A 17250-nucleotide genomic window follows, 5' to 3' on the forward strand; every position below is an offset into this window, starting at 1 on the left:
TAGTAGCTGTGCTTGAATAAAAGAAGCTAGTGGTATGTGGTGGTCATCCAAATGCTCTTCTTTAGAGAAGGGTAAGTAAATCAATAAAAGCAGAATTTCATTTTACATCGAACGTAATAAGAGACACTTTGCAAGATACATTAAAGACATACTGCCAAGCAAAAGAGAAGACAAACCAGTCACTACATCTAATTACCCCAAGGCATAAATCATCTAAAAATATTTAGCAAGCTGTAGGCATGTGAATTGGGATCTGAATTCAGGACTGCAAATTCGAACATCTAATTTTGACCCTAAGATGTTGGAATCACATGATGAAAAAGCTTATTTTATGTTTTCTTTCCACAAAATATGGATGTGAAATTCTGTCACTAGGTAAATATTTTTAAATTGATTAGGGAATCTTAACTAAATAAAACTTGTACCAAAAATTAGTCAATTAATAATCTCAGATTATGCCAAGTATAAATGATTGCAATAATATTTCACCAGATGCTCTCAAAGAAACTTGGGAGAACAGAGACTTTTAAAGTTATAGCACATCCATGATGTTTTAATGAAATGATACTAAGGTGGATGGAGGGGAGGGGGGTGGGGTTGGCCATGAATAAAAACATTCTTTCTTTGTGGAGCTAGCAAAGTGAATTGAAGGGAGGATGATACATTTTTGATTAAGTAAAATTGAGATTCACATTTGAATTTTTAATTGCTATATACAATATGATAAATTTTCCTTTAGTACTGAGATCAAGTGATTTTGTTCATGTTGCACTACTATATGTAGCAATCCCTTCATGCCTTGAGATCAAAGACTATGCCATTTTTGTCTATCATTCATACCTAGTATAATTTACCTTAGAGTATATACATAATCAAGTCTTGTTGATTGATTGAACAACTGATGAATTATTATTGCAGTAAAAGCCAACAAACCCCACTACCACCACCACCAAAAACAATTTCTTATCTAGCCTCTAGAAGGTAAGCATCTATAAACTTAGACTAGTTCTTTGACAATAGGCATGAAGCTGATGGGAGGCCAATACCAGAAACCTTCTTAGATCAAAAGGTCATGTCAGATTTGTATGCCAACCTTGGCTCCAAGTACCAATGTCACTTTTATTTCATAAGGAAGCAGCAAAAATAAAATGATATTTGGAGGAATTTATTATTAAAACAGTACAAAACAATAGCCTAGAGATTTTTGTCAATAGAAGAAAATGCTAAATTATAAGCTTCTTGAGGACAGGGAACTTATCTTTTGTTTCCTCCAAAGTTTCTGGCATAATACTTTCTAACTAACTGATTTCTAATAAATGTTTCTCAACTAACTGAATGGAATAATTTAATGTAATAATCTGTAAGCATACTTGACACATATTCTCAGTGAAAGTGAAGCATACAATAAATCAAAATGATCTCTTATTAAAAAAGCAATATCCCATAAAAAGGATCAAGGCAAAAACATTTAACTACTCTTTCTAGCTCCCCTTTGTTCCTATGACTTGCAGTTTATAAAAATAGTATTTATCACATTAAAAGCTCCCTGAATGCATATTCTTTGAACTTTGTAAATTCAGATCTGCTGGCCTACTGAACAGAGAATAATTTTTTAAATAGAAAAATACATTTTACTTCTAAACCACCTCTTGCTTGCTTTTATATTCATAACTTTGGGTGCAGTTTATTTCCGTCAATTTTTTCCATTCTGGATCTAATTTAATAAAATATATAATAAAATGATGAAATCATTCAGCCATAAATATTCATCTCAGTCTGCCCTCAGACAATCATTACGTTCCAGTAATAGTTTGCTCAAATATTAAAGTAAAAAAAAATTTTTAAAACATTCTGGATTTTTAGTTCCAATATTTATACTCTGAATAATTTTTAGTATTCAATCAATTATAGATGGAATCTAGATAATTGCAGGGGGTGGTTAATACAATGTTTAAATTATTAACTATTAATATTTATAATGGATTACAGAGAAGACATAATGCTTTCTTTTGTATCCTAAAGCTCACTGCTTATTTACTTTTTAAGAGTTTCCCAGTTGTTTTATATAGAAGCTGATAACTGATTATATAGACAAATAAGGGGTTCTCTGCAAACTGAAACGTAAGACGTACCCTTAGGTATGAAGAGGGGGGGCATTTTACCAAAATTTGCTTTCTTTGTCCTTATTTTTCTGAAAATAAGATGTGTTATGATAGTTTTCAGTGAAATATGTCTATAAAATCGAGATAGACTTAGTTTTATTTTGCTTTCTTTTTGCTTGGAGTAAAAATTATCTTAAACCACTGACACAAACACACACACACAAACAAAAACTTTTGCTCACAGGGTTTAATGACGTGCCTTTTGCTCCCAGGTAGCAAGAAATGTGCCCCCAAATTGTCCTGGAGAGGGGAACTACTTCACAGAGTCTTAGCTGGAATGCAGTCACCAGTGTGTTATATGGTAGGATCATGTTTTGTTTTGTTTTTCATTTTAAAATGTATTCTTGCTAGCTGGGTACAACTGAGACAGCATGATGTTATTGGTCTCAGTCAAGAAGAGCTAGGTTCAAAGTTCTGTCTTTCACACATAAGGGTCCACATAGTCGTATGGATTATTCTTCCACTGATGCAGATGAACAAACCAGTCATCACTTTGTCTTAGGAACCCATAGAATGAAGGGCTCCAGTGCCTTTTTTATGATCAAATAGTACATATCAGAGGCAGACCACGGACCCACAACTTCCTCACTCCATAGTCAACTTCATACTGTAGATTACACTGTATTAGCCTTTAGCTATCTATAAAGAATTTCTGCAGAAGACATTTATGTCCTTAGACCAAGGATACATAAGAGTACGGGTTAAAAGGTGCAATTTTACTAAGAAATTTCAGAAATTCATCTGGTTTGTAATAAAAATTAAGTTGATAGTAACTTTTTGAAACTGGACTTTCAAAATAAAAATATGCTGATGAGGAATACCTGTGTCCAGTAAATCTTCTGAAAAAAAAACAAAAACAAAAACAATGTTGTGGTGTCCAGTAAGGTTGACATTTATGTCTTTCATTCCCCCAGTAGGCTAATTTTTATCAGAATCACATCTAAAACTGACTTGGCAATGAATGGAGATGAAAGAGTACTGTTAATACTTCAGCCGCTTTTCAGACATTGCTCAGCTAAAAATGTAATTTATTCATTTTAATGTGCTGCGTGTGCATTTTGCATTCCGCACTGGTGAATAGCACCGATATATACCATTCTTAAGGCCAGCAAGACATTCACCAATAAGTCATTTCCATCATAATTTCACTCTGAAATGACTACATGGGGATTCAAGCTCAGAGACTCAGGGGGACAGATCATAACAAAATTGGCATATTATGGAGAAGTCTACTTCTAAAGTGAAATGGTGGGGAGGAAGAGTCAAGATGGCAGTCTAGAAGGAGCAGAAATTCAGACCTCTGAAGACCCTTCCTAACCAATCACAAACTGAATGCTCCCAGGGGACTGAAAATCAAACTTAATAATAAGACAGAGCCAAGGAACCCTCCTGCTGGAATTAATTCAAAAGGTACGCCCTGTGAAAAGCTGGAATCTGAGAACACTTGGGTTTAAGGGGGAAGACAGAAGGAAGGTCCCAGGACCCATTCCCCTCTCCCACCCAGAGCACTGAGATTCCAGTGGCAGGGGGAGCTTATGGGCAGGCAAAGGTTCTGGTCTGAAGGGTATACCTTAAGAGCAGGGATGGCCAAGTTGAGAGCGTCCAACAGAGACAGCAGGGAAGGAGCTAGAGAGGGAGCATAGACCTGGCAGCCTGGACAGAGCTGTGGAGATTCTCCATATTTGCTCCAGCCTTCCAGAAAGATTTGAACTCAGAGCACACCCAGCCGAACTAAGCAGAACTTAATCCCATCAAAAGTCTCCAGAACTCAGGGAAGCCCAGGATCCACACCCATCCTCATTGACTGCTGGACTTTCATCCAATCAAAAACCTCCAAAGGCCAGGGAAGGCCAAACCCCAACAACCTCCCACCAGAGACTACAACAAGAGATGTCCTGTTAAAGCTCCAAGAGGGAAGACTGACATAAGCCCCCAAAACCAAAAAAATGAGAGAGGCAAGAGCACAGACAAATACAAAGAGTAAAGAAGGGGTGAATTTGAGCAAACAATAGAAAAAGAAGAAAGAAACTACAATAGACAGCTTCTACTCAGCAAACGGAATAGAGGGGGAGAGATCAGCAAACGATAAATCAGAAATTCCAGCGAATTGGATACAGGCTGTGGAAGAACTCAAAAGACAATTAAGAGAGGCTGGAGACAATTGGGAGAAGAACTTAAAAATTAAGATAAGCCATCAGAGGCACTTGAACTAAAACAAGAAAATAGTGTCTTGAAAACCAAAATCAACCAGCTGGAAAATGAAGCAAAGGAGATGAAAGATGAGGCAACGGAGATGAAAGATGAGGCAACGGAGATGAAAGATGAGGCAACGGAGATGAAAGATGAGGCAACGGAGATGAAAGATGAGGCAACGGAGATGAAAGACGACTTTCAAAGAAAATCAGACCAGAAGGAAAAGGATGACCAAAAAGCCAGAGATGAAATCCAGTCTTTAAGAACCAGAATGCAACAATTGGAATTAAGTGACCTCACAAGGCAGCAGGACACTATAAAACAAAACGAAAAGAATGAAAAAAATTGAGGAAAATATGAAGCATCTCATTCACAAAACAGATGATTTAGAAAATCGTTTGAGAAGAGACAATTTAAGAATCATTGGTCTACCAGAAGATCATGACAAAAGAAAAAGCCTGGACATAATACTACAGGAAATTATTCAGGAAAACTGTCCCAATATCCTAGAACAAGAGGGGAAAGTAGAGATTGAAAGAATCCACAGATCATCTCCTGTATTTAATCCCCACCTAACAACCAGGAATGTTATAGCCAAATTCAAAAACTATCAAAAAGACCAAAGAAAAGATATTACAATGTGGCAAGAAGAAGCCATTCAGATACCATGGAAACACAGTGAGGATAACACAGGATCTGGCTGCATCCACACTGAAGGACCAAAAGGCATGGAATATGATATTCTGGAAAGCAAGGGGACTAGGTCTACAACCAAGAATCAAATACCCATCAAAAATGACTATATAATTATAGAGGAAAGTATGGTCATTCAACACAATAGAAGAATTCCAAGCATTTATAAAGAAAAGACCAGACCTGAACAGAAAATTTGATGTCCAAGCACAGAACTCAAGAGAATCATCAAAAGGTAATTTAAAAAGAGGGGAAAAAAGAAAAACAAAACAAAACAACAACAAAAATTTTAAAGAAACTCAGTAAGTTAAAATGCTATATATCCCTATAAGAAAAGAGGTCATTGGTAACTCTTAAAAACTGCTGCTATCACCTGGGTAGCTAGAAGAATTACACTTAGAGGGAACAGTGACAAACTGTATAGGATGAAAGGACAAGACATAAATAGTTATATAGATATATGCAAGCATAAATACATATACGTGTGTGTGTGTGTGTGTGTGTGTGTGTGTGTGTATGTACACACAACCAGAGCTAAAAAAGAAAAGGAGGTAAGAATGTTAATACTAAAAGAAATGGGAAAAGAAACAAATGGGGGTAAATTTATATGTCAAAAAGAAGCTCATGGCGGGAGGGGGGAGAACATCAATACACTGGAAGGGTAAAGAGGTTGGAGATAGGAAATACTCAACTCTTACATGCTTTGAAACTGACCCAAAGAAGGAAGAACAATCCAATCCATTGGGGCAGAGAATAGAATTGCGCCCTATAGTGGAGTAGAAGGCTAACAACAGACTGGTGGGGAGGGAATCAGTACAAGGGAGGAAGAGGGTGGATGGACAATTTTAAAAAGACTACAGGGGAAAATAAGGGGGAGATAAGGAAGGAGGGGTAGAATGGGAAGTAAAATAAGGAGGGAACTAGGGGGACTGAGTATAAACAAACATTGGTGTAAAAGGAAATAGTGAAAGAAGAAAAGGCAGGACCAGGAAAAGAAATCAAAATGCTGGGAAATACACAGCTAGTCACCCATAAAATGCAAGTGAATAGCAGAGTGGATTAAAATCCAAAAGCCTACCATATGCTGTCTGCAAGAAACACACATGAAGAAGGTAGATACGCATAGGGTGAAAGTAAGAGGATGGAGTCAAATCTATTGGGCATCAACTGATAAAAATAAGGCAGGAGTCGCAATCATGATATCTGACAAAGCCAAAGTAAAAATGAATCTATTTAAAAGAGATAGGGAAGGTAATTCCATCCTGATAAAAGGCAGTATAGACAATGAGGAAATAGCTGTTCTCAATATGTATGCACCAAATGGCATAGCATACAAATTTCTAAAGGAGAAACTAGAGGAGGTCAAGGATGAAATAGATAGAAAAACTATACTAGTGGGAAATCTGAACCTTCCTTTATCAGAACTAGAAAAATCAAACCAAAAAATAAATAAGAAAGAGGTGAGAGAAGCAAATGAAATCTTAGAAAAATTAGAGTTAGTAGACATGTGGAGAAAAATAAATAGGGACAAAAAGAATACACCTTCTTTTGAGCAGCACATGATACATTCACAAAATTTGACCATGTAGTAGGGCACAAAAACATTGTAAACAAGTGCAAAAGGGCAGAAATAATAAATGCAACCTTCTCAGACCACAATGCAATCAAAATAATAATTAGTAAGCGTGCATGGAGAGATAAATCAAAAATTAATTAGAAATTAATTAATGATTCTCCAAAACCGGCTACTTAAAGAACAAATCATAGAAATAATTAATAACTTCATTGAAGAAAATGACAACGGTGAGACATCCTTTCAAAACCTATGGGATGCAGCCAAAGCAGTACTCAGGGGGAAATTTATATCCTTGGGTTCATATATAAACAAATCAAGAAAGGCAGAGGTCAATGAATTGGGCATGCAAATTAAAAAACTAGAAAGCAAACAAATTAAAAGTCCTCAGATGAAGACTAAATTAGAGATCCTAAAAATCAAAGGAGAAATCAATAAAATTGAAAGTCAAAGGACTATTGATTTAATAAATAAGACTAAAAACTGGTACTTTGAAAAAACAAATAAAATAGACAAAGTACTAGTCAGTCTAATTAAAAAAAGGAAAGAAAAAAAAAACAAATTGGCAGTACCCAAGATGAAAAGGGAGACCTCACTTCTAATGAAGAAGAAATTAAGGAAATCATTAAAAACTACTATTCCCAATTATATGGCAACAAATATGGCTATCTAGGTGATATGGATGAATACTTACAAAAATATAAATTGCCTAGACTAAAAGAAGAAGAAATACATTACCTAAACAACCCCATATCAGAAAAATAAATTGAACAAGCCATCAAAGAACTCCCTAAGAAAAAATCCCCAGGTCCAGATGGATTCACAAATGAATTCTATCAAACATTCAAAGAACAACTAATCCCATTATTATACAAACTATTTGACAGAATACGCCAAGAAGGGGTTCTACCAAATTCTTTTTACGACACAAACATGGTACTGATCCCAAAGCAAGGCAGGTTAAAAACAGAGATAGAAAACTATAGGCTAATCTCCCTAATGAATACAGATGCAACAATCTTAAATAGGATACTAGCAAAAAACTCCAGAAAGTCATCACAAGGGTTATCCACTATGATCAGGTAGGATTCATTCCAGGAATGCGAGGATGGTTCAATATTAGGAAAACCATCCACATAATTGACCATATTAACAAGCAAACTGACAAAAATCACATGATTATTTCAATAGATGCAGAAAAAACTTTTGATAAATACAACACCCATTCCTATTGCAAACACTAGAAAGTATAAGAATAGAAGGGCCTTTCCTAATAAACAGTATCTATCTAAAACCATCAGCCAACATCATCTGTAATGGAGATAAACTCGAAGCCTTCCCAATAACATTAGGAGTAATACAAGGATGTCCATTATCACCTTTATTATTTAACATTGTACTAGAAATGCTAGCAGTAGCAATTAGAGAAGAAAAAGAAATTGAAGGTATTAAAATTGGCAATGAGGAGACCAAGCTGTCACTCTCTGTGGATGATATGATGATTTACTTAAAGAATCCTAGAGAATCAACCAAAAAGCTAGTCTAAATAATCAACACCTTTAGCAAAGTTGCAGGATACAAAATAAACCCAAATAAGTCATCAGCATTTCTATATATCTCCAACCCAGTTCAGCAGCAAGAATTAGAAAGAGCAATTCCATTTAACGTCACCCGAGACAACATAAAATACTTAGGAATCTGTCTGCCAAGACAAACACAGGAACAATATGAACACAACTACAAAATACTCTCCATACAATTAAAACTCGATCTAAACAATTGGAAAAACATTGATTGCTCATGGGTGGGAAGAGCTAACATAATAAAAATGACCATCCTACCCAAACTTATCTATTTAGTGCCATACTCATTGAACTTCCAAAACATTTTTTTACTGAATTAGAGAAAACCATAACAATGTTCATTTGGAAGAACAAAGGATCAAGGATATCCAGGGAAATAATGAAAAAAAAATACAAAGGAAGGTGGCTTTGCAGTCCCAGATCTCAAACTATATTACAAAGCAGTGGTCATCAAAACAATTTGGTACTGGCTAAGAGACAAAAAGGAGGATTGGTTGAATAGATTTGGGGTAAATGACATCAGCAAGACAGTCTATGATAAACCCAAAGACCCCAGCTTTTGGGACAAAAATCCAGTATTTGATAAAATCTGCTGGGAAAATTGGAAGACAGTGTGGGAGAGATTAGGTCTAGATCAACACCTCACACTCTACACACCAAGATAAACTCAGAATGGGTGAATGACATGAATATAAAGAAGGAAACTATAAGTAAATTAGGTGAACACAGAATAGCATACATGTCAGACCTTTGGGAAGGGAAAGATTTTAAAACCAAGCAAGACTTAGACAGAGTCACAAAATGTAAATTAAATAATTTTGACTACATCAAATTAAAAAGGTTTTGTACAAACAAAACCAATGGAAATAAAATTAGAAGGGAAGCAACAAATTGGGAAACACTCTTCATAACAAAAACCTCTGACAAAGGTCTAATTACTCAAATTTATAAAGAGTTAAACCAGTTTTCCAAAAAATCAAGCCATTCTCCAATTGAAAAATGGGCAAGGGACATGAATAGGCAATTTTCAGTTAAAGAAATCAAAATTATTAATAAGCACATGAAAAAGTATTCTAAATCTCTGATAATCAGAGAGATGCAAATCAAAACAACTCTGAGGTATCACCTCACACCTAGCAGATTGGCTAACATGACAGCAAAGGAAAGTAATGAATGTTGGAAGAGGTGTGGCAAAGTGGGAACACTAATGCATTGCTGGTGGAGTTGTGAATTTGATCCAACCATTCTGGAGGGCAATTTGGGACTATGCCCAAAGAGCGATAAAAGGCTGTCTGCCCTTTGACCCAGCCATAGCACTGCTGGGTTTGTACCCCAAAGAGATAATAAGGAAAAAGATTGTACAAGAATATTCATAGCTGCACTCTTTGTGGTGGCCAAAAATTGGAAAATGAGGGGATGCCCATCAATTGGGGAATGGCTGAGCAAATTGTGGTATATGTTGGTGATGGAATACTATTGTGCTAAAAGGAATAATATAGTGGAGGAATTCCACGGAGACTGGAACAACCTCCAGGAAGCGATGCAGAGCGAAAGGAGCAGAACCAGGAGAACATTGTACACAGAGACTGATACAATGTGATACAATCGAACATAATGGAGTTCTCCATTAATGGCAATGCAATGTCCCTGAACAATCTGCAGGGATCTATGAGAAAAAACACTATCCTTAAGCAGAGGAGAAACTGTGGGAGTAAAAACACTGAGGAAAGGCAAGTGCTTGACTACAGAGGTTGAGGAGATATGATTGAGAAAAGACGCTAAATGAGCACCCTAATGTAAATACCAACAACAAGGAAATGGGTTCAGAACAAGGACACATGTGATACCCAGTGGAATCGCGTGTCAGCTAGGGGAGGGGTGGCAGGAGGGGTGGGTAGGAAAAGAAAATGATCTCTGTTTCCAATGAATAATGTATGAAAATGATCAAATAAAATAATGTTTAAAAACTAAAAAAAACAAAAACAAAAACAAACAAACAAAAAAACATGACAAGGGAAATTGTCTTAGAGGAAATATGAGAAAAACTAGGTGAATTGATGCAAAGTGAAGTGAGCCAGGAGATGATTGTGTGCAACAAAAGCAATATTGTAATGATGATTAAGCAACTGTGAAAGATTTGGCTATTTTTATTAATAAGATGATCCAAGACAAAAAAAAATAAAGTGAAATAGTGGATCAGAAATATAGTTGAGGGCAAAGAGGGAGAAACATGGCTGAGGTGAATATGAGGATGAGAAAAAGGAGATGTGATCTACATATGACTTTGCCACTAAGTGGGAGATTGCTTAATTTAATTCCTTTTCTTTTCTGGGACTTAATAAAATGAAAATTTTGGGCTAGACAATCTAGGGCATTTCCAATCCTGCAAGTCTATCATTTGCTATCAGTTTGTTTTTTTAAATTTTGATTTTTTAATAACAAATTTTTTATTAGTTTTCCAAAGTTATATGATCCATATTGTCTTGCTCCCTATTTCCCTCAGTATCCCTTTGGATATCAAAGTAGGATATTACTTGTCAGTGGATTAATTTATTTGGCTGATGATTTAAATAGAAAATTAAAACAAAAAGATGATTTCTGCCTCTTTGTTCTGGAATAAGTCTTCAAATACTTCTTTTGGTCCTTACAGTGATATATGAGCCAAGTAAAGATTTAAAATATTTCAGGATAATTAAAGATGCTTTGGCACAATTTGGTTTAAAAATAACATAGACTTCCCCTAAATTGAGCAGCTAAGGATGTAATGAATAGTACCCACACTTGAGAGAGGAACCTCATCTTCCTAAATTTAAATCTGTTCTTAGACATTTACAAGCTGTGTGACCCTAGGTTAAGTCATTTCACCCTGTTTTCCTTAGTTTCCTCCTCTGTAAAATGAGTTGGAGAAGGAAATGTGAAATCACTACTGTATCTTTGCCAAGAAAACCCTTAAATGGGGTCCTAAAGGGTTGAACATGGCTGAAAAAATGATTGAACAACAATAACAATAGCTCTAAATTAGCCATAATTTTTTTAAAAGAATTATTGAATAGATCCTAGTAATAGGTGACAGATTCCTGATTGCATCCCTACAATATAGAATAATAATTCAGCATTCATAAGAATTCATACAGACAATTTCCATGTCTCCATTATCTGGCTCAGAAGTCCAAGAGGCCAGACTAATTATTGCTAAATTTTGAACACGAACTTAACTGGACTAGAAATGTTTCAGTTTGCTTTTGCAAAGGGCAGTCTGGAGACATTTTGTCCTCAGGTTAACCCTAAGACATTTGGTCCAGTCCCAGACTTTTCCTCCCTTCAAATGTGTTCAAAAGACCAATTTGACATTCCATTAAGATGAGCTTAAGAATTTTCCTGGTTCTTCTAACTATACTTTTAGTAATATAATATCTAGATGTCCCTCAAAATCACCGGGGTAACTTTGGATCAGAAGTCAGGGCAGCTTGTGCTTGATCTTTTATCTGGATGAACTTCAATCCAAGTTACCATTCTAATATTTCCCTTAGCAAAGAAGCCACCAGCTGACTACAGCAAATACAGTGGTTCTGACTTATTCTCACTTTCCCAGCCCAGATTAATCTGAGGTCTACAAAGTTGCTTTAAAACAACAACAACAACAGCAACAATAACAACTTTGATAACTGTAATTAAATATAATTGAATTTCTTTGTAGTCCTATATATTATATTTTATGAATTTAAAAACAGTCTGGGGGGTAGCTTGGTGACTCAGTGGACTGAGAGTCAGGTCCAGAAATGGGAGGTTCTGGGTTCAAATCTGTACTCAGACACTTCTTAGCTGTGTGACCCTGGGCAAGTCACTTAACTCCCATTGGCTAGCCCTTACTTAGTATTGGTTCAAAGAAAGAAGGTAAGGGTTTAAAAATAAAAATAAATAAAAAATAAACACTAGTGTGAGAAGGCCTTTGTCTAATACACCAGCCAACTAAAGGAATCTATGACCCCCAAACAATTAAGAACCCCAATTAAAGGTATTAAAATTCCAAAGAGGGGTAAAAGTATTATTTCTATTTACTTCTATGAATATATATTCATTTAAGATATTTTTCTGAGAAAGTGTCCATAGGCTCCCCTAGCCTGTCCAAAGAATCAGATGTGATAACCATTAAGTTCTAGTTGTTGAGCCTGCAAAGCTACAACATAAGTGTTGTTTAAATTAATTAGGAGTCTTTTGTTTAGGAGTTGGCTCTTTGGGAGTAGGAGAGAGTTTTGTCATAAAGGTTTTTGGTTCTTTGCCTGCAGTTGAAATTTAGCCTTTACTTAACTGCTTCTCTAGCCTGGAAATAAATTCTACCCTGTCTTTCTTCCTTATTCTGCTCCTCTTTCCTTTCTTACCCCTCAAAAGAATCATACTAAACTGGAAAGCTTTAAATTGAAATTCACTTGAAAAGAAAGCTTCTTAAACATTTTAAATACCTAATTTATTGCAATAATATTTACTATTAGAAGAAAACTTCTAGCTGTTAAAATATTTGAGCGGTGTGTATTTTAATTCATGGTAAATTCATTATGCTTTGATTAGGATTGTCAGCACATAAAAGTATTGGCTGAGCCTGGGTCACCGCTGTGAAATGAAAGATGGATGAAATTACTTGAACCAAATGATTATCCATTATAATAAAAGTGCAATTAAAATCCCAATGAGCCAAATGTTTTAGCAGGGAGGAACTACACAGGAGGATCACAGAATTTCAGATTTGCACAGGAAATTCACGTTATGATCTATCATTTTTTCACACCTGACAAATCTATCCTTTGCCTGAACATTTCAAATAAGAGAAATCCACTATTTCTCAACATACCTTATTTCACTTCTGGAGAGCTCTCATTGTCACAGCAAGCTTAAATGTATGTCATTTCAACTTTCAAACACTGATCTTAGTTCTACCTTTCAGTAGCAAGCAGAGCAAGTCTCATCTCTCTTCGTTATGATGATCCTTTTACATACTTGAAGACATCTATAATCTCCCTCACCTACCAATTCCTCTCTTCTGCAGGCTATATACATGCAGCTCTTTCAAACAATCCAGATGTGGTCTGAGCAGGGTAGAGTACTAACTATTGGCTCAAAGACTCAAATGGATCTATGATTTCATCAATTGGGATATTTCCTATAGCTACAGACTGGAACTTATTTGTGTCTGCCCATGCTATGTAATTTCTTCATGCCTTCCCAGAAGTTCAAACCAAGGAGGGGATTCCCCAAATGAATTGAGGATCTTCTTTGCTTTTCCTTGACATTATAAGATTGCCTGGGGAGCATTCAGGATGACCACCTATTGTTATATTGCTTTCTTGTAACATGAAGAGCTGATCTTTTTTGATTGCAATGGAACTATAATTTCATTATTAATGGAATCTATCCCTCCCATTGCAGACCCTAATTGCATTGTTGGTGAAAAGGATGTCATCAGAGATACTTCTATTCAGAAAAGGAAGTGGACAGAGAGTAAAGTGGATTGAGAATAAAGGATATAACAGATGGACAGCTTGCATCCGCAGCTTACACAAAGGCAATATTAGGAGAATCAAAGGAAGGTGACCAATATTTTTCATGGGCTGTTCATGAAGGATTTTTACAAAAAGGGATATACATGCATTGTGCAGTGTGAGGTTTTCTGGTTCAGCCACCTACAGCCAGCTGAACTGTCAGAAGGAATTTATTCTCATTCTGTGAGGATGAGAATTACACCACTGTACAGAATAGCCTCATTAATAAAATTATATATCTAGGGAGAGGAATGCTAGGATAATTTAACAACCATATTTTTAAAGAAAATAAATTATTTGTGATGCCTTTTTTTTTAAACCTTACCTTTTATTTTAGCCTCTTCAATGACAGAAGAGTGGCAAGGGTTAGGCAATCATAGGCGAGTGACTTCCCCAGGGTCACACAACTAGGAAGTGTCTGAGGCTAGATTTGAAGCCAAGTCTTCCTTGATTCCTGCCCTGGCTCTCTATCCACTGTGCTACCTTGTTGTCCCTTGGGGTGAATTTTAAGTTTAATCTACATCATTAATTTTTTTTTCTCTATCATTTTCTTAAGCCTAGACAGTATGAGCAAAACAATAAACCGAGGCCTGATTTATAGTATTTGACAATTTTTAGAATTATAAAGCCTGATGAAAAATTAACAATTGACTATTAAAAGCCAGTTTGAGTGGGCTCTAGCATACTCGTGATCTTTAAGAGAACTCAAATACCTATTTTTTTTTTTTTGGTTGTCTTCTCTGGTATCAATCTTTAGCTGTGGTGAGTATTCTATTTTTCTCAGTGCCCAGATCATTAAGAGCATGTTTAGGAAGGTTCATTCACTCATTTAGGTAGACCCTTGGGAGGTCAGGATTAAAGACTGCAGATGCACTTCCTTAGTTGTCCAACCTGTTGCTAGGGGGCACCTTGGACATGAAAAAGATAGTATGGTAAAGTAGAAAAGGTGCTAGGTTTGGTCTCAGGTGTAAGGTTCAAGTCTCAGTTTTTCTATTTACTAACTGTAACAACTTTGGCAAGTGATTTAACCTCTCTGACAGTTACCTCAGTTTCTTCATCTGTAAAATGAGGAGGTTGGACTAGACCACTGATGTAAAACTCAAAATAGAGGCCATTATATATGGGGTTTCCTTGAGGGCTGCATGTTGCCTTGGTCTTAAAATCTATATTTTATTATATTTTTATTTATTTATTAAATCTCTCCCAATTACATTTTAATCTTGTTCAGCTATATCAAGGAATACTAAGGACCACATGCAGCTAACTCAGCAACTTAACACCTATTGACCAAACTCAAAATCTATGGTTCTAGGCTCCCAAGGATCATGGGAAGACTTTGTATCTTTCCTTAAGATGCTTCACAATCATCCTTCTGCATAATTCTCTAGATAATGATGCTGACATTTTATGTATTAATCTAAGTAACTTTTGAAGGGAATATAACTCTACAGATCATTTTTTTAAAGTCCTTTGATCATGTTTTGTGCTGTTCTTTTGGACTCTGTTAAGTACAAAGTAAAATGAATTCAAACCTGGATGACTGCCCTGTGCTCAGTGTAATGATGAGCAGCACCCTAACAGCCTGCTTTTAATCTCTTTCGGAAGAAAAGGATGCCTTCTGAAGATGATCAGCAAATACCCTGACTGTATCTGAACACTTTTATGTGCAGGCAGGATAATAAGTGTAGCAAGTTCAAGTTCATTATAGCCTCATTTCAAGTTCCAGTTGGGAATTAAACTTAAATTGGGGCCAGAATGAATTTTGTCATCCCTATTGTGCCGCTTTAGGGGGAACGATGCTTCATGATAATGGGGAGAGTGATTGCCTCCAGGATGGAAAACACTGAGATGATGCACAAAAATAATTTTTAAAAAATCAGCTCATACTGCAAAGACTTCAGTGAGTTTCCTTCCTGATTTGTTTGGCTTCTCATTAATACTTAAAGTGGAATGGAGGATCCTCAGCCTTCACTTTACTATGATCTAGATGGTTACTAAAATGATATTGAATTATACTGTTATTTTAGGAGACTAGATAGTGGCAAATAAAAATGAACTACATCTGCAAACAGGACTCTGTTGTAGAACAACATGGATTTAGAAGGTAGAAATAACACTATCCTTAAAGGACACTCAGGTTTGTACTGTGTTCTTTCTACAAAAGGAGATAGATGCTGGCTTCTCCATTGATTCATGCTTTCCTTTTCTCAAAATGATCCTTGCTTTCTGAAGTTTATATATATTCTTTCATCTACCTATTTTTGACATTAAGCACCAATTAAAGCTTATCCTAGTACCCTAAGATACCAAGATTGAAGCTTCCTGATCCAGCGAGAAGCCTCAAGGAAGATAGAGGAAGGATAGAAGTTCTGGATGCCACGAGGGGGATGGCGGAGCCAAGTTAGAGATATGAGGTGGCAGGAATGAGTCAGAAATCCAGACCTTATTCATTTTCAAGGAGCCACAGCAAAAACTCCAATCAGTGGACTACTCAGAAGGCTTATACCCTTCCAAAGATCCAAATTTAATACCACACAGGTTGGAGACATGATAGAGAGAAGAAAGTGCCTGGCCGAAGACAAGGTCCCAGGTGGGAGAGGTAGATAAGTAAAGGAATCAAAGATGGAGCTTGGCCAGAGGCATCAGTGAGAGCTGAGATCCAAGAGAAAGAGAGAGCAGAGCTTGCTGTGGCCTGGTATTTAGTCTCTGATATGCAAATATACACAATACATAGGGATGATTATCATTGGTTAATGACAAGGTATAGGTGTGGTTTCTCTTAGCCAGGTGAACACAAAGAAACCTGTTTTCCCGCCTATCCTGGGGGAAGCTGGAGTCAAGGGTCAGAGGTTTTTCCCAGCCATGCTCAAGACTGAGCATGCTCTCTTCTAAGCCACTCTGTACCTACTGTTTCCCTTGCCCATAGCTAGGGGTGGACTGCTACAAAGATGATAAAACAGGAAGTTATACATACAATATGTTGAGATATGGCCACATTAAATGGAAAACCTCTCTTTACTTGACCAAATTTTCTAGAATACTGACATATTTATAGTCCACTAAGGGCTGGAAGCAAAGAGTAGCCATAAACTTTGTCTTAAAACAACACAGTCCATTAAATAAATCTGATCATTGATATGCTCTTTGACTGATGGTGACAGAGACTTAAATGATATGTAAAAAGAGACTCCTGTTGTGCATATTCCTCCCTATATAGTATTATTATAAAGAGAAACAGTATTTAAAGTTCTTGCCCTCCGTCATAGAATCAATACTGTGTATTGGTTCCAAGGCAGAAGAGCAGTAAGGGCTAGATAAAGGGGGTTAAGTGATTTGCCCAAGGTCAAATATCTAGGATTTGAACCAAGGTCCTCTCATCTCTAGGCATGGTATTGAATCCACTGTGCCATCTAGCTGCCTCTAAATATAGTAATAAAGCCAATATTTCTTTCTTTTTTTTTAGGGGAAGCAGCTCAGGTTTCATCAGTGTGGGGAAACTCCTTCTTGTGGAA

General features: G+C 36.3%; 1 protein-coding gene across 13 annotated transcripts in view; it reads right to left on the reverse strand.

The window, feature by feature from the left end:
- INPP4B (inositol polyphosphate-4-phosphatase type II B) overlaps positions 1 to 17250 on the reverse strand; it is a 1027382-nt gene that overhangs the window by 33617 nt on the left and 976515 nt on the right. The gene's annotated exons all lie outside the window — the stretch shown is intronic.

This window comes from Monodelphis domestica, chromosome 6 (genome assembly GCF_027887165.1).
Source record: "Monodelphis domestica isolate mMonDom1 chromosome 6, mMonDom1.pri, whole genome shotgun sequence".
In the NCBI taxonomy this organism is placed as follows: domain Eukaryota; kingdom Metazoa; phylum Chordata; class Mammalia; order Didelphimorphia; family Didelphidae; genus Monodelphis; species Monodelphis domestica.